Below are 27,975 nucleotides of genomic sequence, written 5' to 3' on the forward strand. Positions count from 1 at the left end.
GGTGCAGCCGAACAGTCACATAATTCCAGTGGCCATGCTCATAACTCCGACTAGGTCCAGAAGTGCTCCTCAGTGGTTCCTTTTTTTTTGTGTCTCATTGAGTTTATAGTTTAGCATCTATGGAAACGAGGAAGACTAAACCTGAGGTTACCGCACCACAACACAGACTATAATACCACATAATTATTCTCCAAAACAAATAATCCCACTCCACATAATTCCTATACACCAAATACCACATACTTTCTATTCACATAATTTCACGGCACAACATACCACATAATTCCACTACACACAACGTATATCCACTCTACACCAAAAAGCATTAGTAAAAAACGTTTACATTTACAATGCCAATAGCTCTAACTTTTGCAAATGCGAAACCTATTAAATTGCAAATGCTTCTTTAACCAGTAGTCGCGTTTGTAGAGTGGTAGAGAAAGGGTGCTGGGCCTCCGACCAGCGCTCAGGAATTCCACAGCGTATGACTTACAGGAGGTAACAGGAGGGCTTATTGGCCCCCAAAGTCCCTCAGGAGTAAAGTGGACTTCATCCCCTATCCTGTAGTCTGCCAGGACAAGCGTTTGTAGAGTGGTGGAGAAAAGGGGCGTGGTCTCTGAAGACGTTTTTGCAATCCCACTGTGTGGGACTTACTGGAGGTAACAAGAGGGGTAGTTGGCCCCCAAGGACATCCTTGGGGGCCAACTACCCCTCCTATTAACTCCAATATGTCCCAAACAGCAGGATTGCTAAATTCTCATAGCAGGCCACATCCCCCTTTGTCCACCACTCTGCAAACGCGCTCCCTGAAGCGCTCTTGGATGGAGATTGAAGTCCCCTTTGCTGCTGGGGTCTTTAGGGGCCAACTAGCCTACCTCCTACCTCCAGTAAGCCCCACATAGTGGGATTGCTGAGAGGTGGTCACAGGCCATGCCCCCTTTCTCCACCACTCTGCAAATGTGCCCCTTTCCTCCTGAGGGTCCCTGGGGGGCAATTAGTCCCCATGTTACCTCCAGTAAGGCCCATACAGCTGGTTTGCTGAGAGTGCTCAAAGGCCACACCCCCTTTTTTATACCACTCGGCAATCGCAGCTCCTGGCGTACTGCTGCTCGGGGGATGAAGTCCACTTGTGTCCTGAGGTCCTCAGAACACAAGAAGACCTCATCGCCCCACCAGCAATACGCCAAGAGGAGCATTTGCAGAGTGGTGTAAAAAGGGGCATGGCCTCGGACCACCTCTCAGCAATCCCACTGTATGGGGCTTACTGGAGGTACCTGGTGGGCGAGTTGGTCCACAGGGACCCTCAGAAATGAAGGGGACTTAATCTCCAAACTTACAAAGCACCTGAGGGTGCGTTTGCAGAGTGTTGCAGGGAGGGGGCGGGGCATCCTGTGAGATGCCAGCTTCTCTTCTTTTTAAATAGCTTTTAGAAAGGGGGCCGTGTGGCCCCCCTTCTTTTAGTATTTTTTTGGGCCCTGTGGACCCCATCCCCCAGGGCCTGGGCATTTTTTTAAATATAAAAAACGAGAAGGGGGCCGCGTAGACTCCCTCCCCTACGCCACGATTTGCCCTGGGAACCGCATCCCCAGAGGCCTGGCCAGCATGTTTTTTGTAATTTTGGAGAAAGGCCAATAATGGTCCCGGGGACCCCATCCCCCGGGGCATTGCCTCTTTAATTTATTTAAGTACGGGAGGGGGCCGTATTGCCCCCTTTCCCTTGGCCACTTCTATTCCCGGAAACCCCATACCCTGGGACCAGCCTTCCTTTTTTTCTCCAAAAAACAAATAAAATAAAGGGTAGGGTGGCCGAGTGGCCCCCCCTCCCGGGACACCTCTGGCCCCGGGGACCCCATCCCACAGGACCGGCCCTTAAGTTGGGGACCATAGGGGGAGCCCCAATGCCCACATGGTCCCTTCCGGCTCCCCGCCTCCTGCATGAGCCAGCACTGCTTTTGAGCAAGGGGAACTGCTGACATGCAGCTCCCCTTGCCCAAAAGCAATTCTGCTTTGCTTCTTGGAAGCGAAAGCAGGTTTCTTGTTCTCACTTCCAAGAAGCAAAGCAGTGTTTGCTATGGTACGGCTCTTGCCAAGAAAAAAAATGTTTACTGGCAACACATTCTGGTGTGGAGTGTTGGCAGCCAATCAGAATGAAGCCCAGGCTCAGGAGGGTTCGCGAATCCTCCTTGGTGCTCAGATATATACATTTTTATTTTTTTAATTTCTCAGCAACTACTGAACGGATTTACACCATTTAAAAAAAAGGTCGCTTTCTAAACCAATAGCTACTTTTTGACAAATTTGGTGTAATTCCGTTCAGCAGTTCGAGCTATAGCCCTGTCTAAAGTTCCTATTGAAATTAACATAGTGAAAACCCATTTTGGGACCCCCCTTTTTTTTGGCCCCCGCTTGAAAAATCACCCTGAAACTTTTCAAGACAGGAGCTGACCTGAGTGAACCATTAGTTTTGAAAATTTCTCCAAGATTAGTCAAACGGCGCCAAACATATTGGCAAAAGAATATATATATATATATATATATATATATATATATATATATATATATATATATATATATATATATATATATATATATATATATTATCTACTGGCGGTCGCCAGTAGATAGTTATAGTTAGGATCGTGTTTCCATAGGAAATCTTAAAATTCTATTTTGAATAACTTTGGCGCCGGTTGACGAATCCTCGCGAAATTTTCAAAACCGCTCAGCTCCTACCCTGAATGTCTCGGGGTGATTCGTCAAGCGGGGGCCGAGAAAAAAGGGGGGTCCCAAAACGCGTTTTCCCCATGCATTTTTCCATAGGGAACTTTAGTCAAAGGTACAGCCCGAACGGCTGAACAGAATTACTTGAAATTTGGCAAAGAGGTAGTCCTCAGGTCAGGGAAGTGCCTTTTGCATACCTGGTGTCAATCTGTTCAGTATTTCCTGAGAAAATTGCATTTAAAAGCATATAAATATCTATAGGCGCGCACCGTGCGGGCACCCTGCGCGCACTGTGCCGGGCGTGAGTGTAAATCTGATAGGTTGTTAGATGTCAGTCAACATTCGAATCGGAAGAAATCAGGAAGTGTCGGATGCCATTTTGTGTGTTGCTATGAAAAAAAAAAGGTGGTGAACGTGAAAAGGGGGCAGGGTAGAGAGTTTCTGACCCCCTAGCCTTTGTCAGGGGGTCCCTGAAGGACCCGGAAGACCGAAAAAAACATTTTATTTTTTTTTCAAAAAATCGGGGGGTGCGCGCGCCGTGCGCGCACGGTGCACGCGCGGCAGAAAAAAATCATTAAAAAAATAGAATTAAAAAAAAAAGTGTAAGTGTTTAGATATTAGGTGGCTCTAAAAAGAGCCGTTGTGTTAATGGAGGAACAGAGGAACAAAAAAACAAAAAAATGAAAAAATTATGGCGTGGAGCATGTGTGCTGCTGTATCTTGCTCTCTATCAGGTTAATGCTGGTGTCACCGTAAGAGAGAAGAGCACAGCACATATTGCACCGTATATGAACCCCCTTGAAGACAGTGCGCACATCCAGAGGAACAGAAGTAGGTGAAGCTGCGTCCGCAGATGAAGTGCTCAGCTGAGCTGCCGATGATGTGCTCGGCTGAGCAGCTGCGGATGTGCTCGGCTGAGCTGCTGGAGGGTTGTCTCTAGCAGCTCGAGCAAAAGCCACAGGATGTAGTCCTTTAACATGCCTGATCATAGAGAAAATACTAAAAGAGTATTTCTTTTTAGGATCTCCTCTTGATAAGATCACTCCACAAATAGTGAGGTGACTTTAGGAGCATTCACCTTCTTCTGCCCCTGAGGAAAAGTGAAAAATTGCCATATAAAAGAGTCTTTCTGTTTCCTCTGCCTCTGTAGCACAAGGGTCTCCTGCTCAATCCCAGAAGAAGACTGCTGCTCTGCCATTCTTAAGTACTGGAGTACTAGAAAAGCTGCTCAGCAAATTCTCCCAGGGAATCAGAAGAAAGAATGAGGGGAGTGGGAGTGGTGTTGGAAGATTATGGAACTGAAACTACTATTAACCAATGAAAAGTGTTGTTTTTTAATCACATGACTTGCCTTGGGAGTGGTGTTGGAAGATTCTGGAAATGAAACTACTATTAACCAATGAAAAGTGTTGTTTTGTAATCACATGACTTGCCTTGGGAGTGGTGTTGGAAGCTTCTGGAACTGAAACTACTATTAACCAATGAAAAGTGTTGTTTTGTAATCACATGACTTGCCGTGGGAGTGGTGTTGGAAGATTCTGGAACTGAAACTACTATTAACCAATGAAAAGTGTTGTTTTGTAATCACATGACTTGCCGTGCACGCACCGTGCGCGCACCGTACGCGCACAGTGCGTGCACGGGGCACGCGCGTATGCGCGCACAGAGCACACGCGCATGCGCATATGGAGCACACGCGCACGGAGCACGAGCGCATGCGCGTACGGAGCACAAGCGCATGGAGCACGCACGACGTACGCATAAGCGTACGGAGAACACGCGCATGGAGCACACACGATGTACGCATGCGCACACGGAGCACATACGCATGCCCACACCGTGCGCGCACGGTGCAAAAACCCTAAAAAAAAAAAACTGTTTATAAGTTTATCGAATATATTAACTATGCTGTTCAACTTTATCCAAATTTTAAAAAAAAGAGCAGAGCCATTCCATATTACAGGATACAGTCAATCTATAACTATATACATAGGTAGCTTATTGTAAAATAAATATTTAAAAAATGTATTAATACATTCATGAATTAGCATTTAAAAAACCTTTGAAATTCACCGACAAAACCATAGGTTTCACACACGTTATAGTTAGGAATTAGCATTTAAAAAACCTTGCAAATTCACTGAAAAAACCATAGGTTTCACACACGTTATAGTTAGCTGGACATTTCACTCGTACAAAACCATTGAAATTCCCCCGTTATAGTTAGTTCAGCTAACTATAACTCGCAATCCCGCAATCCACTGCTGATGACGTCACATATTACATCACTCATGACATGGTCAGTGACATCACTCATGACATCACTCATGACATCTCAAATGACATCACTGATGACATCACTGATGACATCATCCAGTGAGTATGTGTCTTTCTGAAAAATAAATATTTTTTATATATGTAAATCTAAAGGTCAATGGAAGAAAAAATAGCTAAATAAGTGTCTAAATGAATGTTTTTTTTTGTAAAATTAATTGTATAACTCACTTATTAACAGTATCTTAGTGAATACAAGTATTAGTGAGTAATGTTTAAATGTTTAAATATCTGTATCAGTGTCTCACTTTGTGGATAAGTGGCTGCATGGGTTGGTGAGTAGCTACATGAGTGTGTATATGGGTTATTACTTTGTTTTTAGAGTATCAGTATGAGTGTCTGTATGGTTCAGTGGGGGATGTTACTTAGCGTATGGATGCATCAATGAGTGACTCACTGTTTATGTATTTTGAAGACAGTATGTGAGCAGGACAGTATGGGTGGATGAGTGTGTGTATGGGTGAGTAAGTGAGTGAATGGCTGTCTCAATAGTGTCTTTATGAGTAAGTCCATATGTTTTGAACTAGTATATGTGAGTATTGATGTATATAAGTGAGGATATATGAGAGTGAGAGATTGGAAGAGTTCCTGTATAAATAAGTTTGTGTTTTTATAAGTGATTGTTTTAGAGAGTAAGTATGTGTACGTTTCTGTAGAAGTAAGTGTAGTGGTGTGTGTATAGCTGTACATGCAAGTAAATGGATGTTTATGTGGATGTGTGAGTATGTGAGTGAGTAACTCTATGTATGAGTGTAGGTGTGTAACAGGATGTATAGGTGTATGAGTACATATGATGACTGAGTACATGTATGAGTGACAATATAGAAGTGTTGATGAATGAGTGGATGCGTATGTAGATTTTGGAATTACTGAATAGGTTGTTCTAACTGGTATTGGTATCTCTATAGTTTTCAAAACTTTAGTTTGTATTTTTCAATGTGAGTATCAAAGTTTATATTCGGATAAGAGGAGGTCTGCCACTCTTACACAAGGATGATGTCATCAGTGATGTCATCAGTGATGTCATTTGAGATGTCATCAGTGATGTCATGAGTGATGTCACTGACCATGTCATGAGTGATGTAATATGTGACGTCATCAGCAGTGGATTGCGGGCGCGCGAGTTATAGTTAGCTGAACTAACTATAACGGGGGAATTTCAAGGGTTTTGTACGAGTGAAATGTCCAGCTAACTATAACGTGTGTGAAACCTATGGTTTTTTCAGTGAATATATATATATATATATATATATATATATATTCACTGAAAAAACCATAGGGTTCACACATGTTATAGTTAGCTGGACATTTCACTCGTAAAAAACCATTGAAATTCCCCCGTTATAGTTAGTGCAGGCAACTATAACTCACGCGACCGCAATCCTCTGCTGATGCTAATACTGTATTTAGACACTTATTTGCCCATGTCTTCTTCCATTAAATTTTAGCTATACATATATTACAAATATTTTTTTTTCATAAAGACACATATGTCATCAGGAGAGGATTGCGGTCGCGTGAGTTATAGTTGCCTGCACTAACTATAACGGGGGAATTTCAATGGTTTTTTACGAGTGAAATGTCCAGCTAACTATAACATGTGTGAAACCTATGGTTTTTTCAGTGAATTTGCAAGGTTTTTTAAATGCTAATTCCTAACTATAACGTGTGTGAAACCTATGGTTTTTTCAGTGAATTTGTACGGTTTTTTAAATGCTAAGTTACTTTCCGCCGTTCGTGGCGTGCGCGCCCACTTCACGCAGTTTGTTCCGTGCGCGCACGGTGCGCTTCGCGCACTGTGCGCGCACAGTGAGCACGCGGTGCGCTTTGCGCACCGCGCGCCCACTTTACGCAGTTAGTGCCGTGCACGCACGGTGGGAACGCGGTGCGCTACGCGCACCGCGTGCCCACATTACGCTACATGGGCCATGTACGCACGATGCGCTTCGCGCACCGTTCGCGCACGGAGGACATATTATGTGCTTCGTTGTGAAAGGTTGTCAATTAAATGTTTAGTAAGATAATATGCAATGCACAAAAGGTGCCCTTCGGACACCTTTTGCACACGGGGGGGGGGAAATGTGGATTTTTTTTTTTTTTAATTATTGTTTTTTGCCCTTGGGGGTACTTTGGGGACACCCTGACCAAGGCTAGGTGGTTCTGTGCTGTCTAGCCTGCCCCTTTTCATGTTATGCAACTTTGTTTTTCCTCCCCACCTCAGAGTGCGAGAGAGAAAATGGCGGCCGCCACTTCCTGGTTTCGACCGATTCGAATGTTTACTAAGATCTAACAGCCAATCAGAATCGCGCTCGCGCACGGCACCGTACGCGTACGGTAAGCTTACCGTAAGCGCACGGTAAGTGCACGGTAAGCTGCCACAGATATATATATTGATTTAAATGCTATTTTCTCAGGAACTACTGAACAGATTTACACCAGACCTACAAAAGGCACTTCCTTGACCTGTAGACTACCTCTCTGCCAAATTTCAAGTAACTCTGTTCAGCCGTTCGGGCTGTAGCTGTGTCTAAAGGTCCTATGGAAAAATGCATGGGAAAAACGCGTTTTGGGACCCCCCTTTTTTCTCAGCCCCCGCTTGACGAATCCCCCCGAGACTTTCAGGGTAGGAGCGGAGCGTAGCGCCCCATTAGTTTTGAAAATTTCGTGAGCATTCGTCGACCGGCGCCAAAGTTATTCCAAATAGAATGTTGCGGTTTTCCTATGGAAACAGGGTCCTAACTATAACTAATACATATATATATATATATATATATATATATTTTGTTCCAGCATAATATTTTAATATACAAAATCATTTCATTTCCACACAGAGTTCCGGTGTTTGACATGATGCACAGACTCCATCAATTTGTTCCATAGAAATTCCTTTATTTTTATATATTCAATGTTTTCTTTTTTTAAATATGATTCAACTGTAGGCTACAATTGAATTATATTTAAGAAAAGTAAAAAATCTTCTATTCAAATTAAGAAGATGAATATATAAAAATAAAGGAATTTCTAAGGAACAATATAGATGGAGTGTGTGAATCTTGTCAAAAAACTGAAATGTATGTGGCAATTATATGATTTTGTATATTAAAAAAGTGTGCTGGACCAAAGAAGTTTTATATGTGGCATAAGAAAAGTATTAACACTTTTCTCAAGAAAAAGTGGGGAGAAAGGGGCTGGCTCTCTGGGTCCACCCACTATTGCTGTTAATTATCACTTGGTACCCACAGAGTGATCGGTGCGATAGCAAATTGTCTTAGCTTCTTTTTGTAAATTGTCAGAGATATATATATATATATATATATATATATATATATATATATATATATATATATATATATATATATATATATATATGCCACAGTAGATTCTTGCAGTCAAATAACCAGAGGGACACAGCGGGGAATCCAGGTGAGTTGCTTTATTTCTTAACAGCATTGGCATGACGCGTTTCGGGCTGTGCCTTTGTCAAATGCCTGCTCCAACAACAGTTTCCCGCCAGTTCACTTTAAAATAATCTCATTCGTTCTGCCATTTGGCCGGCATCCAGGTGGACTGGGTCAGTCCTAAACACACCTATAGCTGCATTGGTGGACTGCAGATCCCAAAATGCACCTCTCACGCCATCTCGGGTAAGTCTCTCATCTCAGTTCCATTGTTTCCCTTCACGGGTCCTGGATGATGTTTAAGAACGTGGTAAAAGTTACTGGAAAAACGTTCCTGTAGAAACAAACTTCCCTACTGGGCCCCCAAGATGCCTCAACCGCATGAGTCCAATTCCCACCTGGTCTGGTACCATAGATGCAGTGATCCAGTGATATATATATATCCTACTGGGTAGTTTTAGTTGGGATCTAGTTTCCATGGAGAAAGCCTTTTCTGACTTGCCTATGTCTTTGGGGCCTTTTGACAAATCCTTACAAACTTTTCTATAAAAAAAAGTGTGCCAGTGATTCTATTTTTCCATGGAAAGATTTGAGCAATCCAGCAAGTGGGGGCCGAGAAAAAGAAGGGGTAAAAAAAGTGCATTTCCCATGTTAATTCCCATAGAGGTTTTAGACACAACTACAGCCTGAACCAATGAATGGAATCACACTAAATTTGGCAGAAAGGAAGCTGTAGGTCCAGAAAGCAAACTTCTTGTGAATAATTGGTGTAAATCTGTTCAGTAGTTTTTGGGATATAAAGGCAAAACCAAATTTGTATGAACAGGGACATGGATTCTCCAAGCATCCGACAGTCCCCGTGCTGAAATCTGATTGGTTGCCAACACTTCAAACACAAAGTGTTGGCAGTCATCTTGGGATGCAAACAACAATGTTAAAGAAAAGGAGGCAGAGTAGGAATTCCACGGTCCTCTAGCTTTGGGGTCCCCCTGGGACCCTGCCAGGGCAAACAAGCAATTTGCAGCAAAAAAGAATGCAAAAAAACAAGTGTGGGCTCCCTCACTTTACTGTTTGACCCAGGGTAAGCCAGGTCTCAGCGGCATTAAAAAGAAAAGGAGAAGGTGCCCGCAGCTCCCTTCCTGTGGTGCTTTTGAGCCCTGGGGACCACCACCTACCCAGGGGTTAATTCAAATATTGGAGGGGGCTACATGGCCCCCCCTCGATAGGCCGCCTTAGCACCGGGGATAACCAGCTCTTCTGGGCTTTATTTAGTCAATGGAGGGGTTCTGCGCTGACCCCTCCTGCAGCTGTTTGAAGACTCAGGGACCACTTCCTCCCCAGGGCTGAATTAAAAGTAATGGGTGGGCTGCACGGACCCCCAAGGCCCCAGGGACCACTACCTCCCTGGGGCCAAATAAGTTTAAAGTGGTAGGGGGCCACGTGCTTCCCCTTCCAGGCCAAATATGGCCCGGGTACCACCACTTCCACAGGGCCAGCATGCGAAAAGTTAAGGAGCGGGGCCCCACAACCACCCTCCTTGAGCCATTTGGCCCTGGGGACCTCTACCTCCCAGCTTGCTATGTCCCAGGGTGTCCGCCCTCAAGACGTAGCAGTTTGATCTTGCTTGGCAGAAGCTGGGGGTACGACTCGAACGTACTCGGGTGTACATACACGGGGGGGTTCGACACGTACTCGGGTATACATACACGGGGGGTTCGACACGTACTCGGGTGTACATACACGGGGGGGTTCGACACGTACTCGGGTGTACATACACGGGTGGGGGTACGACTCGAACGTACTCGGGTGTACATACACGGGGGGGTTCGACACGTACTCGGGTGTACATACACGGGGGGGTTCGACACGTACTCGGGTGTACATACACGGGTGGGGGTACGACTCGAACGTACTCGGGTGTACATACACGGGGGGTTCGACACGTACTCGGGTGTACATACACGGGGGGGTTCGACACGTACTCGGGTGTACATACACGGGGGGTTCGACACGTACTCGGGTGTACATACACGGGGGGGTTCGACACGTACTCGGGTGTACATACACGGGGGGTTCGACACGTACTCGGGTGTACATACACGGGTGGGGGTACGACTCGAACGTACTCGGGTGTACATACACGGGGGGGTCGACACGTACTCGGGTGTACATACACGGGGGGGTTCGACACGTACTCGGGTGTACATACACGGGGGGTTCGACACGTACTCGGGTGTACATACACGGGGGTTCGACACGTACATGCGGGGGCTGGGGGTGTACGGTGTGTACATGCGGGGGCTGGGGGGGTACGGCGCGTACATGCGGGGGCTAGGGGGGGGTACGGCGTGTACATGCGGGGGCTGGGGGGGGTACGGCACGTACCGGGCACCTGTTTGGACGTCTCCATGGTTGTTATAGGAGTTCGGTGCGGACGGTCTTTTAACCATACGGTTGTACATTCGGACGCCTGGGACGGATCGTGATTCCCCGGTCGGACTTCGCTTTTCACGTTTGTACGGTAAATCGTACGAGGACGTGTCGGACACTTTTTCCGACCCGAGGACGTGTAGGGAATTATTCCCAATGCGATTCGTATGGTCTTTTTCCCATGCGAATCGTGATTGCCAGCTCGTACGGCACTTGTACGATTTGTACGGTAAAAAGACCGGATACGAGTCGCACGGGGAAATTTTTTTACCGGATCGTGATCGGCACCAAACTCTGTTCCCAGCAAACAGGAGCTGTCATACTGCTTCTGCTTGCTGGGAGTGGAGTTTCAACTGTTTTTCTGCCCACTGTCATGCAGGTAGGGAAAAAGATCACATCACTGTTGACATCTCAAATGACATCACTGATGACATCATCCATGTGATCATCTGATGCACCTCCTCACACCCTAATAAAACCTTTTATACACCCACTCTAAAATACAGACTACCAATATCGAAACCATAGACAGACCAATAGCAGTTAGTACATGCCCGCTCAGTGATTCCTAGGTCTACACACACACATCCACTCATTCACCCATACAGTAACTCATACATGCAGTCACTCATCAATACAGCACTATCATATGCAGTCCTACATCTATACAGACACTTACACACCTCCACTCATTCATATGTTAATGTTAATGTTGTTGACATTTCTAGAGCATGACTGTTACCCAGTGGTGTCCTGGCACTAGATGAAGTCCTAAAGAGGCCTAACACGGGAGGAGTAATGTTAAAGATTAAACAGTAAAACGCCAGGTTTTCAGGGCCTTCCTAAAGGCAAGTAGATTTGACATGCATCTTAAATGCAACGGGAGGCCATTCCATGCCTTGGCTGCACCGACCACAAAACTTCTGCTACCCCAGTTGGCTTTCTTTACAAAGGGCACGACACCAATTTTGCTTCTGAGGAGCGCAGTGCTCTTTTTGGTTCGTACCAATGGAATTGCAGTTTTAGGAAGTTGGGCCCAGGTCCTTGAAGGGCTTTATGAACCATGCACAGAGCTTTAAACTGAACACATTTTTAACGGGCAAACAGTGAAGCCTTCTAATCTCAGCCGAGATTGAGGCGTGCTTTAGTATGCCGGTAAGCAATCTGGCAGCTGCATTCTGCAGAAGTTGAAGTTTGTTCATAAGCCCTTCCTAGATATTGATATAGAGGCTATTTCAATAGTCCAGTCTGGACATGGCTAAAGCAGTGATAACTGTTTGTTGAATACCTTTGGGCAGGAATGGCATAATTTTCTTGCAGGATCTCAGAATATACAATGAAGATGAGACCACCGCATTCACTTGATCCCTAAAGCTGAGTTTGTTGTCTATGCAGACTCCCATATTTTTTACTGTCTTGATAGGCACGGGGAGAGGACCCAATGTATCCGTCCACCATGCCGGGGTCCAAAAGTTAGGGTCATTACCAAACAACACAATCTCCCTTTTGCTGGAGTTGAGTTTAAGGCAATTTTGGTCCATCCACTTACCCACAGCTGTCATGCTATCATGGAATCGGGACGCCGCTCCCTGCAGCCTTCCTGGCAGCAGTGACACCACAATTTGGGTGTCGTCTGCATATGAGGTCAGATTAAAAGCAAAAGATTCAATCAGGAGAGCCAATAGTGACACAGAGACGTTAAATAGTGTTGGACTCATAGATGATCCCTGGGAGACTCCACAGGGCAAAGAAAAAGGTTTAGCAGAGAATTTGAAGAGGGAGACAGTCTGTAATCTATTTGATAGAAAGAATTTGAGTAATTTCCAGGAGGTGCTCTGGACTCCAATCTCTTGCAGCCGGTCCATCAATAAAACATGATGTTTGTACCCTGCCCCCTTTCCTTGTTTTTCACCTTCTTATTTACTCTTTTCTTGTGACTCAGTTCTGCCGAGTCACAAGATGGTTGCCAACACTTCCTGGTTTGGAGTGTTGGCAGCCAATCAGAGTGAAGCTTGTGCCCGGGAGGAGTCACGACTCTTCCTCGGTGCTCAGATATTGAAAGTTTTCTTTTTTTAATTTCTCAGGAACTACTGAACAGATTTACAAAATTTAAAAAAAAAGGGTGCTTTCTGAACCAAGAGCTACCTTTTTGGAGTAATTCCGTTCAGCAGTTCGGGCTGTAGCCTGTTCCAAAAATTGCTATGGAAATTAACATGGGGAAAACGCTCTTTGGGACCTCCCTTTTTTCTCGGCCCCCGTTTGACAAATCATCACAAAACGTTCAGGACAGGGACACCAGTTTTGAAAATTTTGCGAACATTCGTCAAACGGCACCAAAGATATTGGCAAATCAAAAAACGCTTTTCCTATTGATAGTAGGTCCTAACTATAACTATAACTACCTGTCACGACACTCGCCTCACCTTTCTCTGCCGAAGTGTTTCGGGCACACGCCCTTCTTCCCAGGCAGTTCAGACAAGTAGAGACTACCAGTCCCATAATTCTTTGTAGAAACTCACCTGAGAGCAATTTTATTAAAGGGAATTTAACTGGCAGCCAGCGTGTGCGTCTTCCTGTCTGAACTGCCTGGGAAGAAGGGCGTGTGCCGCAAATGCGTCGGCAGAGAAAGGTGAGGCGCGTGTCCTGACAGGATGCGCCTGTGAGTATCAGCGATTACAGCCTGGAGTGTGCGGCTCACGAAAACAGCAACTCAGATATATATATATATATTACCTACTGGCGGTCGCCAGTAGGTAGTTATAGTTAGGACCTATTTTCCATAGGAAATCTGCAACATTCTATTCCCAATAAGTCTGGTGTCGGTTGACGAATCTTTGCAAAATTTTCCAAACTTTTGGCCAGCTCCAGTCCGCTCCTATCCTGAAAGTTTCGTGGTGATTCGTCAAAGCGGGAGCTGAGAAAAAAGGAGGCTCCTAAAACACATTTTCCCCATGCAATTTCCCATAGGACCTGTTGACACAGCTACAGCCCGAACTTCTGAACGGAATTACACCAAATTTGGCAAAGAGGTAGTCCTCAGTTCAGACTCGTGCCTTTTGCATAAATGGTGTAAATCCGTTCAATAGTTCCTGAGAAAATTAGAGTAAAAAAAGATAGATATATCTATGGCCTCGGAGGATCCGCGCACCCTATGCGCACCCTAAGCGCACCCTCTGCGAACTGAGCGTGCACCCTCCCGATCACGCGCTGAATGCTAATTGGCTGTCAAGTGTCTGTCTACATTCTAAACCAGGAACTGTTGGCAGCCATTTTGTGCCTCACTAGAAGCGAGGCTTATTAAGTAAGGGAAATAAGTGTCTGAAAGATGTAAAGGAGGCAGGGTAGAAATACTCTTACCCTCTAGTGTTGCTTAGGGGTCCCAGAAGGAGCCCCTGGGGCCCCCCCTTTTCCACGCTTCATTAATAATTAGCCCCCGGGTGGGCCAAATCCCAGGGGCAAAATCTTTATAAATGAATGGGGGAGGGGGCTGTGTGGCCCCCTTCCTGGAGCCCTCGAGGGCCCTGGGGACCGCCACCCCCCAGGGCCGGGTCCTACAGTGTCCTGGGGTGCCCACCCCCAGGACATTGTTGTTTGCTATGAGAGGGCGGGAGTCTCCCACCCTCCCATAGCAAACTTCGTTAGGATTTTGAAAGAGAGAGCAGGGAAACCTGCTCTCTCTTTCAAAATCCAAACGATATTGCTTTTCCACATGGGGAGCTGCATGTCAGCAGCTCCCCATGTGGAAAAGCAATGCCGGCTCCCGAAGGACGCGGGGAGCCGGCTGGGACCGTGGGGGTGTTGGGGCACCCCCCACGGTCTCCAACGTTTTTTTATAAGACCCGGGGGATGGGGTCCCCGGGGATAATAAAAATTAGTGATAGGGGCTATTTTCTTTTTTACGGTAAAATTAGGAGTCGCGCATCCTAACGCGTTGGGTGCACGAATTCTCTTGCGTTGGGTGCGCGGTTCCTAACGTGTTGGGTGCACGGATCCAAGGAAAAACACCTGAAATTTTTGGGAGATAAACATCAAGCTTCAGTGTTTTGTTCTTGAGTGGCTCTAAAAAGAGCCGTTGTGTTCATTGAGAGTTTTTGGTACTTATAAGTAAGCACATATACAGAGTCTAACGTTGTTGAGGAAGACTCTGTTTCCTTCATCAGTAAAGTGTATTTCATCTCTCCTATACATCTCTTGCATATGAAAGCACAGATTGTTATTGTAAATGGACCCCATTCTATAGTCTCGGAGAAAAGCAGAAACAGATTTATTCACATGTTTCCTAGTTTTCTCAATTTGTGGACAAAAATGATTGGACCAGTTCCATTTCTGCCTTTGGCATATGTTCGAATACACAGAGGCAGTTTTGGGAAAAAGTGAAATCAATTCTGCAAAGGTGTCTTTCATAAGCATTTCCAGACCTATCCCAGTGAAAGTACCTAGGTCATTGCCACCACAGTGCACTATTAAGTGGTCAGGGTGTTGGATATGCATAAAGGATTTTACCAATGGCATCAATTGGTGCGACTTTAACCCTCTCTGTCCAATCCATTTAATGTCTACATTTGGCAAACCTAGGTCTTTGTGAATGCCTTTGTTTTCTGCATACCTTTGGCTCCAGAAAATATAGCTGTGTCCCACTATCCACACTCTAAGCATCTTGAAGGGAGGTCTGGATGCACTCAGATGATTTCTGTAAATGAAATGGCAGTTTCTAAAATGGTGGCTAAGATGCAGTTTTGAAAAAAGACAAGAAATCATTGGTTGTTTGACAACCTTCTACATCATTTTAAGAGAAGCATTTTGGTACTAATGTGTAGTAGAACATTTTCTGTAATGTATGCAGTCACCTTAGATCTTGTAGACTAGTAAATGTATTTTGTACAAGGGATAGTTGGCTGTGTACAATCACACTGTGAGTCTGTGTGTATTTGGGTAACCATTGTGAGAGAAGCATTTGGTAACATCATGTATTTGCTTGCAGATAACTGTTTTAAATCCCGTCAAGTTGTCAAATTTTAGTTGCATTAGAAGCTAGTCTTTGCTTATGCATAGATAAAATGGCTCAGGCTTTGACACTAAAGTGCAGTACTTAAATATGTAGATTGTGTGCAGTACCCTTACCCCTTCCAGACTAGTGAATGAGTTTTGGTAAACTCCTAGGATAGTGGTGCTTGTCTAAAATCACACTGTGAGCCTGTCTGCATTTGGGTAAGGATTGTGAGAGAAGTATTTGGTAACATCGTGTATTTGCTGACAGATAACTGTTTTAAAACTGGTCACGTTGTCAAGTTTTAGTAGCATTAGAAACCAGTCTTTGCTTATGCATTGATAAAATGAGTCAGGCTTTGACACTAAAGTGCAGTACTGAAATATGTAGATTGTCTGCTGTATCCTTACCCTTTTCAGAGTACTGAATGAGTTTTGGTAAACTCCTAGGATAGTGTTGCTTGTCTAAAATCACTCTGTCTGTATTTGGGTAAGGATTGTGAGAGAAGCATTTGGTAACATTGTGTATTTGCTGACAGATAACTGTTTTAAAACCTGTCATGTTGTCAAGTTTTAGTAGCATTAAAAGCCAGTCTTTGCCTATGCATTGATAAAATGAGTTAGGCTTTGACACTAAAGTGCAGTACTTACATATGTAGATTGTGTGCAGTACCCTTACCCCTTCCACAGTAGTGAATCAGTTTTGGTAAACTGCTAGTGATAGTGTTGCTTGTCTAGAATCACACTGTGAGTCAGTGTGCATTTGGGAACCACTGTGAGAGTAGCATTTGGTATTATCATGTATTTGCTGACAGACAACTGTTTTAAAACCTGTCATGTTGTCAAGTTTTAGTAGCATTACAAGCCAGTCTTTGCTTATGCATTGATAAAATGAGTCAGGCTTTGACACTAAAGTGCAGTACTTAAATATGGAGATTGTGTGCAGTACGCTTACCCCTTCCAGACTAGTGAATGAGTTTTGGTAAACACCTAGGATAGTGTTGCTTGTCTAAAATCACACTGTGAGTCTGTGTGCATTTGGGTAAGGATTGTGAGAGAAGCATTTGGTAACATCGTATATTTGCTGACAGATAATTGTTTTAAAACCGGTCATGTTGTTATGTTTTAGTAGCATTAGAAGCCAGTCTTTGCTTATGCATTGGTAAAATTAGTCAGGGTTTGACACTAAAGTGCAGTACTGAAATATATAGATTGTGTGCAGTCCTCTTACCTCTTCCACAGTAGTGAATGAGTTTTGATGAACTCCTAAGGATAATGTTGCTCGTCTAGAATCACTTTGTGAGTCTGTGTGCATTTGGGTAACCATTGTGAGAAAAGCATTTGGTAACATTGTGTATTTGCTGACAGATAACTGTTTTAAAACCTGTCATGTTGTCAAGTTATACTAGCATTACAAGCCAGTCTTTGCTTATGCATTGATAAAATGAGTCAGGCTTTGACACTAAAGTGCAGTACTGAGATATGCATATTGTGTGCAGTACCCTTACCCCTTCCAGACTAGTGAATGAGTTTTCGTAAACTCCTAGGATAGTGATGCTTGTCTAGAATCACACTGTGAGTCTTTGTGCATTCGGGAACCACTGTGAGAGAAGCATTTGAGTACTTGACATCTTTGCATACGCATAACTGTTTAAAAACCTTTCCTGTTCTCAAGTTTTGGCAGAATTAGAAGGCAGTCATTGCTTATGTGTTCACCCAGGAACTGTCCTTGCAATACTGTAAACATTCAGTTAATATCCAAGTAGTAATGGAGTGAGGTAGGCCTTAGCACATGCATTGATTCAAATGCTTATCCACTATGCATGCAGTCCTCTAATTATCTACACAGTTCTCTTTCACACCTTTAATTCCACAGTCAGTATCAGTACACTTCAAGCAAGCACCCTGTCACTCCCATTGGACTCCTCCAGTGACCCATTCAGCACCATGTTCTAATCCATTCACCGTGCCAAAACTCAACCACTTATAAATTCACCCAGGCACTCTCCTTGCAGTACTCTAATGATTCAGTCAGTACCTAAGTACTCATGCAGTGAGCCAGGCCTTAGCCCATGGACTGCTTCAAATGTCTGTCTAGTATGCGTGCAGGCCTCTAGTCACCTACACATTTGTCTTTCGCTTTTTCAATTAACTAGTCAGTATCTAGAAATTCCAGTAAACTCTCTTTCAGTCCACTTCCACACCTCTACTGACTCACCTGGCACTATCTAATTATCTATTCACTGCACCAAAGCACAAAAACTTAAAAAGATTAACCCAGGCATTCTCCTTGCAGTAGTGTAATGATTCAGTCAGTACCCAGGTAATCATGCTGTGTCTGAGGTCTTAGCTCATGGACTGTTTAAACGTCTATCCACTTTGCATGCAGGCCTCTAGTCACCTACACACTTGTCTTTGACTTCTTTAATTAACTAGTCTGTATCTATATACTTCAATAAACACCCTGTCACTCATCTTGCACACCTCCAGTGACTGATCCAGTACCATGTACTAATCTATTCACTGCCCGAAAACCGAAAAACTTAAAAGTTTCATCCTGGCAGTCTCTTAGCAGTAGTTTAATGATTCAGTCAGTACGTAGGTACTCATGCAGTGAACTGTGCATTACCACATGGACTGCTTCAAAGGTCTATCCAGTATGCATGCAGGCTTCTAACCTACTATACACTTGTCTTTAACAGCTTGAATTCTCCAGTCAGTATGCATGTACTTCCAGCAAACACCCTGTCACTCTTCTAGCACTCTTCCAGTCACTTATTCAGCTCCATGTAGTAATGCATTCACTGTGCCAAAACCCAAACACTTATAAATTTACCCAGGCACTCTCCTTGCAGTACTCTAATCATTCAGTCTATACCCAAGTACTCATGCAGTGAGCCAGGCCTTAGCACATGGACTGCTTCAAACGCCTATCCACTATGCAGGCAGTCCTCTAACCACCTACACACTTGCCTTTCACACCTTCAATTCCCCAGTCAGTATCCATACAGTTCCAGCAAGCACCTTGTCACTCCCCTTGCACTCCTCCAGTGACCCATTCAGCACCATGGACTAATCCATTCACTGCGCCAAAACCCAACCACTTATAAATTCACCCAGGCACTCTTCTTGCTGTACTCTAATCATTCAGTCAGTACCCAAGTACTCATGCAGTGAGTGATGCCTTAGGACATGGACTGCTTCAAACCCCTATACACTATGCATGCTGTTCCCTAACCACCTACACACTTGTCTTTCACACCTTCAATTCCCTAGTCAGTATCTCAGTATCCCTACACTTCCAGCAAACACCCTGTCAGTCTCCTTGCACTCCTCCAGTGACCCATTCAGCACCATGTACTAATCCCTTCACTGCGCCAAACGCCAACCACTTATACATTCACCCAGGCACTCTCCTTGCATTACTCTAATCATTCAGTCAGTACCCAAGTACTCATGCAGTGAGCCAGCCCTTAGTACATGGACTGCTTCAAACCCCTATCCACTATGCATACAGTCCTCTAACCACTTACACACTTGTTTTTCACACATTCAATTCCCGTGTTAGTATTCATACACTTCCAGCAAACACCCTGTCACTTCCCTTGCACTCCTCTAGTGACCCATTCAGCACCATGGACTAATCCATTCACTGTGCCAAATCCCAAACACTTATAAATTCACCCAGGCACTCTCCGTGCAGTACTCTAATCATTCAGTCTGTTCCCAAGTACTCATGCAGTGAGCCAGGCTTTAGCACATGGACTGCTTCAAACGCCTATCCAGTATGCATGCAGTCCTCTAACCACCTACACACTTGTCTTTCACACCTTCAATTCCCCAGTCAGTATACATACACTCCAGCAAACACCCTATCACTCCCCTTGCATTCCTCCAGTGACCCATTCAGCACCATGTACTAATCCATTCACTGCGCCAAAAGCTAACCACTTATAAATTTACCCAGACACTCTCCTTGCAGAACTCTAACCATTCAGTCAGTACCCAAGTACTTATGCAGTGAGCCAGGCCTTAGCACATGGACTGCTTCAAACGCCTATGCACTATGCATGCAGTCCTCTAACCACCTACACACTTGTCTTTCACACTTTCAATTCCCCAGTCAGTATTCATACAGTTCCAGCAAGCACCTTGTCACTCCCCTTGCACTCCTCTAGTGACCCATTCAGCACCATGTAGTTATCCATTCACTGCGCCAAAACCCAACCACTTATAAATTCACCCAGGCACTCTCCTTGCAGTACTCTAATCATTCAGTCAGTACCCAGGTTCTCATCCAGTGACCCAGACCTTAGCACATGGACTGCTTCAAATGCCTATCCACTATGCATGCAGTCCCCTAACCACCTACAGACTTGTATTTCACACCTTCAATTCCCCATTCAGTATCTATACACTCCAGCAAACACCCTATCACTCCCCTTGCACTGCTCTACTGATCCATTCTGCACCATATACTAATCCATTCACTGCGCCAAAAAACCAAGCACTTATAAATTCATGCTCGCACTCTCCTTGCTGTACTCTAATCATTCAGTTAGTACCCAAGTACTCATGCAGTGAGCCAGGCTTTAGCACATGGACTGCTTCAAACGTCTATCCAGTATGCATGCAGTCCTCTAACCACCTACACACTTGTCTTTCACACCTTCAATTCTCCAGTCAGTATACATACACTCCAGCAAACACCCTGTCACTCTCCTTGCACTCCTCCAGTGACCCATTCAGCACCATGTACTAATCCATTCACTGCGCCAAAAGCCAACCACTTATACATTCACCCAGGCACTCTCCTTGCAGTACTCTAATCATTCAGTCAGTACCCAAGTACTGATGCAGTGAGCCAGCCCTTAGTACATGGACTGCTTCAAACCCCTATCCACTATGCATACAGTCCTCTAACCACCTACACACTTGTCTTTCACACCTTAATTTTCCCAGTCAGTATAAATACACTTCCAGCAAACACCCTGTCACTCCCCTTGCACTCCTCTAGTGACCCATTCAGCACCATGGACTAATCCATTCACTGTGCCAAAACCCAAACACTTATAAATTCACCCAGGCACTCTCCTTGCAGTACTCTAATCATTCAGTCAGTACCCAGGTTCTCATCCAGTGAGCCAGGCCTTAGCACATGGACTGCTTCAAACGCCTATCCACTATGCATGCAGTCCTCTAACCACCTACACACTTGTCTTTCACACCTTCAATTCTCCAGTCAGCATACATACACTCCAGCAAACACCCTATCACTCCGCTTTCACTCCTCCAGTGACCCATTCAGCACCATGTACTAATCCATTCACCGTGCCAAAAGCCAACCACTTATAAATTCAGCCAGGCACTCTCCTTGCAGTACTTTTATCATTCAGTCAATACCCAAGTACTCATGCAGTGAGCCAGGCCTTAGCACATGGACTGCTTCAAATGCCTATCCACTATGCATGCAGTCCTCTAACCACCTACACACTTGTCTTTCACACCTTCAATTCCCCAGTCAGTATACATACACTCCAGCAAACACCCTATCACTCCCCTTGCACTCCTCTACTGATCCATTCAGCACCATGTACTAATCCATTCACTGCGCCAAAAACCAAGCACTTATAAATTGACACGGGCACTCTCCTTGCTGTACTCTAATCATTCAGTCAGTACCCAAGTACTCATGCAGTGAGTCATACCTTAGGACATGGACTGCTTCACACCCCTATCCACTATGCATGCAGTCCTCTAACCACCTACACACTTGCCTTTCACACCTTCAATTCCCCAGTCAGTATCCATACAGTTCCAGCAAGCACCTTGTCACTCCCCTTGCACTCATCCAGTGACCCATTCAGCACCATGTACTAATCCATTCACTGCGCCAAGAGCCAACCACTTATAAATTCAGCCAGGCACTCTCCTTGCAGTACTCTAATCATTCAGTCAGTACCCAAGTACTCATGCAGTGAGCCAGGCCTTAGCACATGGACTGCTTCAAACGCCTATCCACTATGCATGCAGTCCCCTAACCACCTACAGACTTGTCTTTCACACCTTCAATTCCCCAGTCAGTATCTATACACTTCAGCAAACACCCTATCACTCCCCTTGTACTCCTCTACTGATCCATTCAGCACCATGTACTAATCCATTCACTGCGCCAAAAACCAAGCACTTATAAATACACGCAGGCACCCTCCTTGCTGTACTCTAATCATTCAGTCAGTACTCAAGTATTCATGCAGTGAGTCATTCCTTAGGACATGGACTGCTTCAAACCCCTATCCACTATGCATGCAGTCCTCTAACCACCTGCACACTTGCCTTTCACACCTTCAATTCCCCAGTCAGTAGCCATATAGTTCCAGCAAGCACCTTGTCACTCCCCTTGCACTCCTCCAGTGACCCATTCAGCATCATGTACTAATCCATTCACCGCGCCAAAAGCCAACCACTTATAAATTCAGCCAGGCACTCTCCTTGCAGTACTCTAATCATTCAGTCAGTACCCAAGTACTAATGCAGTGAGCCAGGCCTTAGCACATGGACTGCTTCAAACGCCTATCTACTATGCATGCAGTCCTCTAACCACTTACACACTTGTCTTTCACACTTTCAATTCCCCAGTCAGTATACATACACTCCAGCAATCACCCTGTCACTCTCGTTGCACTCCTCCAGTGACCCATTCAGCACCATGTACTAATCCATTCACTGCGCCAAAAACCAAGCACTTATAAATTCATGCGGGCACTCTCCTTGCTGTACTCTAATCATGCAGTCAGTACCCAAGTACTCATGCAGTGAGCCATGCCTTAGGACATAGACTGCTTCAAACCCCTCTCCACTATGCATGCTGTCCCCTAACCACCTACACACTTGTCTTTCACACCTTCAATTCCCTAGTCAGTATCGATACACTTCCAGCAAACACCCTGTCACTCTCCTTGCACTCCTCCAGTGACCCATTCAGCACCATGTACTAATCCATTCACTGCGCCAAAAGCCAACCACTTATACATTCACCCAGGCACTCTCCTTACAGTACTCTAATCATTCAGTCAGTACCCAAGTACACATGCAGCGAGCCAGCCCTTAGTACATGGACTACTTCAAACCCCTATCCACTATGCATACAGTCCTCTAACCACCTACACACTTGTCTTTCACACCTTCAATTCCCCAGTTAGTATTCATACACTTTCAGCAAACACCCTGTCACTCCCCTTGCACTCCTCTAGTGACCCATTCATCACCATGGACTAATCCATTCACTGTGCCAAAACCCAAACACTTATAAATTCACCCAGGCACTCTCCTTGCAGAACTCTAATCATTCAGTCTGTTCCCAAGTACTCATGCAGTGAGCCAGGCCTTAGCACATGGACTGCTTCAAACGCCTATCCACTATGCATGCAGTCCTCTAACCACCTACACACTTGTCTTTCACACCTTCAATTCTCCAGTCAGTATACATACACTCCAGCAAACACCCTATCACTCCGCTTGCACTCCTCCAGTGACCCATTCAGCACCATGTACTAATCCATTCACCGCGCCAAAAGCCAACCACTTATAAATTCAGCCAGGCACTCTCTTTGCAGTACTCTAATCATTCAGTCAGTACTTAAGTACTCATGCAGTGAGTCATGCCTTAGGACAAGGACTGCTTCAAACCCCTATCCACTATGCATGCAGTCCTCTAACCACCTACACACTTGCCTTTCACACCTTCAATTCCCCCGTCAGTATCCATACAGTTCCAGCAAGCACCTTGTAACTCCCCTTGCACTCATCCAATGACCCATTCAGCACCATGTACTAATCCATTCACTGCGCCAAAAGCCAACCACTTATAAATTCAGCCAGGCACTCTCCTTGCAGTACTCTAATCATTCAGTCAGTACCCAAGTACTCATGCAGTGAGCCAGGCCTTAGCACATGGACTGCTTCAAACGCCTATCCACTATGCATGCAGTCCTCTAACCACCTACACACTTGTCTTTCACACCTTCAATTCCCCAGTCAGTATACATACACTCCAGCAAACACCCTATCACTCCCCTTGCACTCCTCTACTGATTCATTCAGCACCATGTATTAATCCATTCACTGCACCAAAAACCAAGCACTTATAAATTCACGCAGGCACTCTCCTTGCTGTACTTCAATCATTCAGTCAGTACCCAAGTACTCATGCAGTGAGTTATGCCTTAGGACATGGACTGCTTCAAACCCCTCTCCACTATGCATGCTGTCCCCTAACCACCTACACACTTGTCTTTCACACCTTCAATTCCCTAGTCAGTATCCACACACTTCCAGCAAACACCCTGTCACTCTCCTTGCACTTCTCCATTGACCCATTCTGCACCATGTACTAATCCATTCACTGAGCCAAAAGCCAACCACGTATACATTCACCCAGACACTCTCCTTGCAGTACTCTAATCATTCAGTCAGTACCCAAGTACTCATGCAGTTAGCCAGCCCTTAGTACATGGACTGCTTCAAACCCCTATCCACTATGCATAGAGTCCTCTAACCACCTACACACTTGTCTTTCACACCTTCAATTCCCCAGTCAGTATTCATACACTTCCAGAAAACACCCTGTCACTCCCCTTGCACTCCTCTAGTGACCCATTCAGCACCATGGACTAATCCATTCACTGTGCCAAAACCCAAACACTTATAAATTCACCCAGGCACTCTCCTTGCAGTACTCTAATCATTCAGTCTGTTCCCAAGTACTCATGCAGTGAGCCAGGCCTTAGCACATGGACTGCTTCAAACGCCTATCCACTATGCATGCAGTCCTCTAACCACCTACACACTTGTCTTTCACACCTTCAATTCTCCAGTCAGTATACATACACTCCAGCAAACACCCTATCACTCCCCATGCACTCCTCCAGTGACCCATTCAGCAACATGCACTAATCCATTCACCGCACCAAAAGCCAACCACTTATAAATTCAGCCATGCACTCTCCTTACAGTACTCTAATCATTCAGTCAGTACCCAAGTACTCATGCAGTGAGTCATGCCTTAGGACATTGACTGCTTCAAACCCCTATCCACTATGCATACAGTCCTCTAACCACCTACACACTTGTCTTTCACACCTTAAATTCCCCAGTCAGTATTCATACACTTCCAGCAAACACCCTGTCACTCCCCTTGCACTCCGCTAGTGACCCAATCAGCACCATGGACTAAACCATTCACTGTGCCAAAACCCAAACACTTATACATTTACCCAGGCACTCTCCTTGCAGTACTCTAATCATTCAGTCAGTACCCAAGTACTCATGCAGTGAGCCAGGCCTTAGCACATGGACTGCTTCAAACGCCTATTCACTATGCATGCAGTCCTCTTACCACCTATACACTTGTCTTTCACACCTTCAATTCTCCAGTCAGTATTCATACACTTTCAGGTCGTTTTGCAGTGATCCAAGTGTTACTCTATGGACTGTTTCAAACGTCTATCCAGTATGCATGTAGGTCTCTAGCCACCTACACGCTTGTCTTTCACACCTTCAATATCCCGGACAGTATTCATACAGTTCCCGCAAACACTCTGTCACTCCCCTCATACTTCTCCAGTGACTTATTCAGCGCCATGTACTAATGTATTTACTGCACCAAAATACAAATACTCATAAATTCATCCTGGCACTCTCCTTGCAATACTCAAAACATTCAGTCAGTATCCAAGTACTATTGGACTGAGACAGGCCTTAAGATATGGATGGATTCAAACACGTGTCCACTATGCATGTAGGTCTCTAATCACCTACACACTTGTCTTTCACACCATCAATATCCATGTCAGTATTTATACACTTCCAGCAAACACCCTGTCACTCACCCAGTGTGTCTCCTTATAGTACTGTAATCATTGAGTCAGTTAGCATGTAGTCTTTTAGTGAGGTAGGCTTTAGGGCATGAACTGCTTCAAAGTAATATGCACTATGCATGTAGTGCAGTGGTTCCCAAACTGGGGTCCGTGGACCCCCAGGGGTCCGTGACACATTCCCAGGGGGTCCGCAGGCAGCAGTTTTAAAAGCACTGGAAAGTTCCTTGTATAATCAGCAGTTTTTGGGCAGCAATAAAAGTGTCACGATAATGATTAATGTACCTGCTGAAGAGAGATGAGGGTTTTGTTCAGTGGAAGCTTTGACTCATCTAAGGAAGCGTAGATGGTTAATATGCCTGCTGCAAAGAATGTCTACAATGCATTTTTTTAAAAGCAATATATTGTTTTGTACATATCTCAGAGGGTTTCTGCTTTTGCCATACAAATTCTTTTGTTATTGTGCAGTTCACAAGTTCCAATCGTAATCTATCACAGTGAGCTATGAATGGCCATCAAAGAGCTGCATGCAAACTGCATGATACAAGTTAGTAAGTTATGCTTTTTCCCGGTCTTTCATTATCCCATCCCAATGCTGCTAAAAAGGTTTGTTTGGGTAGAAATAAATCCTTATTATTAAAGTCCTTGCTAACCCCTGTGTTATGTTCTGAATCCTCAGTTTGTGCTTCTCCAGACCAAGCACTCTAAAAAAAGGCTTACCCGTATGGATAACATGTGAATCCTACACCTTGTAGTTCCCTTTGCCTTATGTAACATTTTCTATTCACTGATTTACACATGTTCGATTCATTGTCTCTGAATGTGTGTGATGTAAAATGCTCTGACACCCTACAGTGGTATGAGAGGTGCTATCAAATAAATTAAATACATGTGACAGTCGGGCTATGGAGATATTAGAGGCACTTTTGGAGGGTAGTAGTGAGGGAATCATTGAAGACTGCCAAAAGATTGTTGTATGGTGCATAGTCAGGTCATTATTTACTATGCTTTAAAAGCTGATACAAATCAATATATAATGACAAATGTGTTGTAAAATACACCATTTCCCACAAAATTTTCTTTGGGGAGAGCCCCTCAAAGCCCCCTTTGTAGTGGTCAGGCTCACTCACTGCACTTGGTGTGCACTGTACAGGGACTGCTGGACAACATTTTCCAGGGCTGCATTGGGTTTCCAGTCCAGCCATTGGCAGGAGCATGAGCCTCGGGCAGTGAAATAAAACCAAACAATGATAAGTTAGTCGCAGGATGCAGCACCAACATTCCCATTAAGGTCTTTTGATTTTTGCAAATAATTTTAATATAAAAATACTAAAATCGTTAGTAATTCAAGTCTAGTCTTTGCTTGATGTGCACACGTGTGTTTATTTTTTCAAATTACAGTTTTAATGTTTGACATTTAAATCATACAAATTGCTTGGGGGTCCCCGGCTTCCAGTAGTGACTCAAAGGGGTCCTCAGGAGTGAAAAGTGTGGGAACCACTGTCCTACATGGTTTGTTACACTAAGCTGTGCTGAGTATGCTTGGGATGATTTACTTGAATTTCTTCGAGAGGCAAATTACAATATAAAAAATATTGAATACAAGACACCTGGAGAATTGTGCTCTTTGGATCCTGTTAATGTATGCAGATATTTTAATGAAAGATTTGAAGCTATGATGTCTTTCATCTGCAATAAAAAGAATCCTCCTCTTGGAGAAGTTGTGGATTTCTTTTGGAGAAAGGAGTATCAAGCAAGAGGTGCTCCTCATATACATATGTTGTTATGGATCAAGGACTCCCCCAAATTTGGAACAGATTCAGATGAAACTGTTTTGTCTTTAATTGAAGATTATGCCACATGTGCTGTACCCAATAGCAGAGAAGATAAAAACTTAAAACAACAAGTCTTACGAGTCCAAAGCCATCGATGTGGAAAATACTGTCGACGAAAGTACAAGTCAAAGGATAAGTTCTATACCAAATGTCCTTTTGGATTTCCACGTCCTGTATTATCCAAAGGAAGAGTGAACAGTTTTATGTCAGCTATGCGACATACCATCACAAGAAAGTCTCCGAAAAATACCTCCAACTTAAGAAGAAGCGAAGAATCAAAATACTTAAATGACTACAATCTAGTTATTTCATCCATGTGGAACGCTAACATGGATATTCAGTATGTTGCGGACAATTCCATTGCTGTTGCTCGATATGTAACGTCCTACATTACTA

Source organism: Triturus cristatus, chromosome 6 (genome assembly GCF_964204655.1).
Source record: "Triturus cristatus chromosome 6, aTriCri1.1, whole genome shotgun sequence".
NCBI classification, from domain to species: domain Eukaryota; kingdom Metazoa; phylum Chordata; class Amphibia; order Caudata; family Salamandridae; genus Triturus; species Triturus cristatus.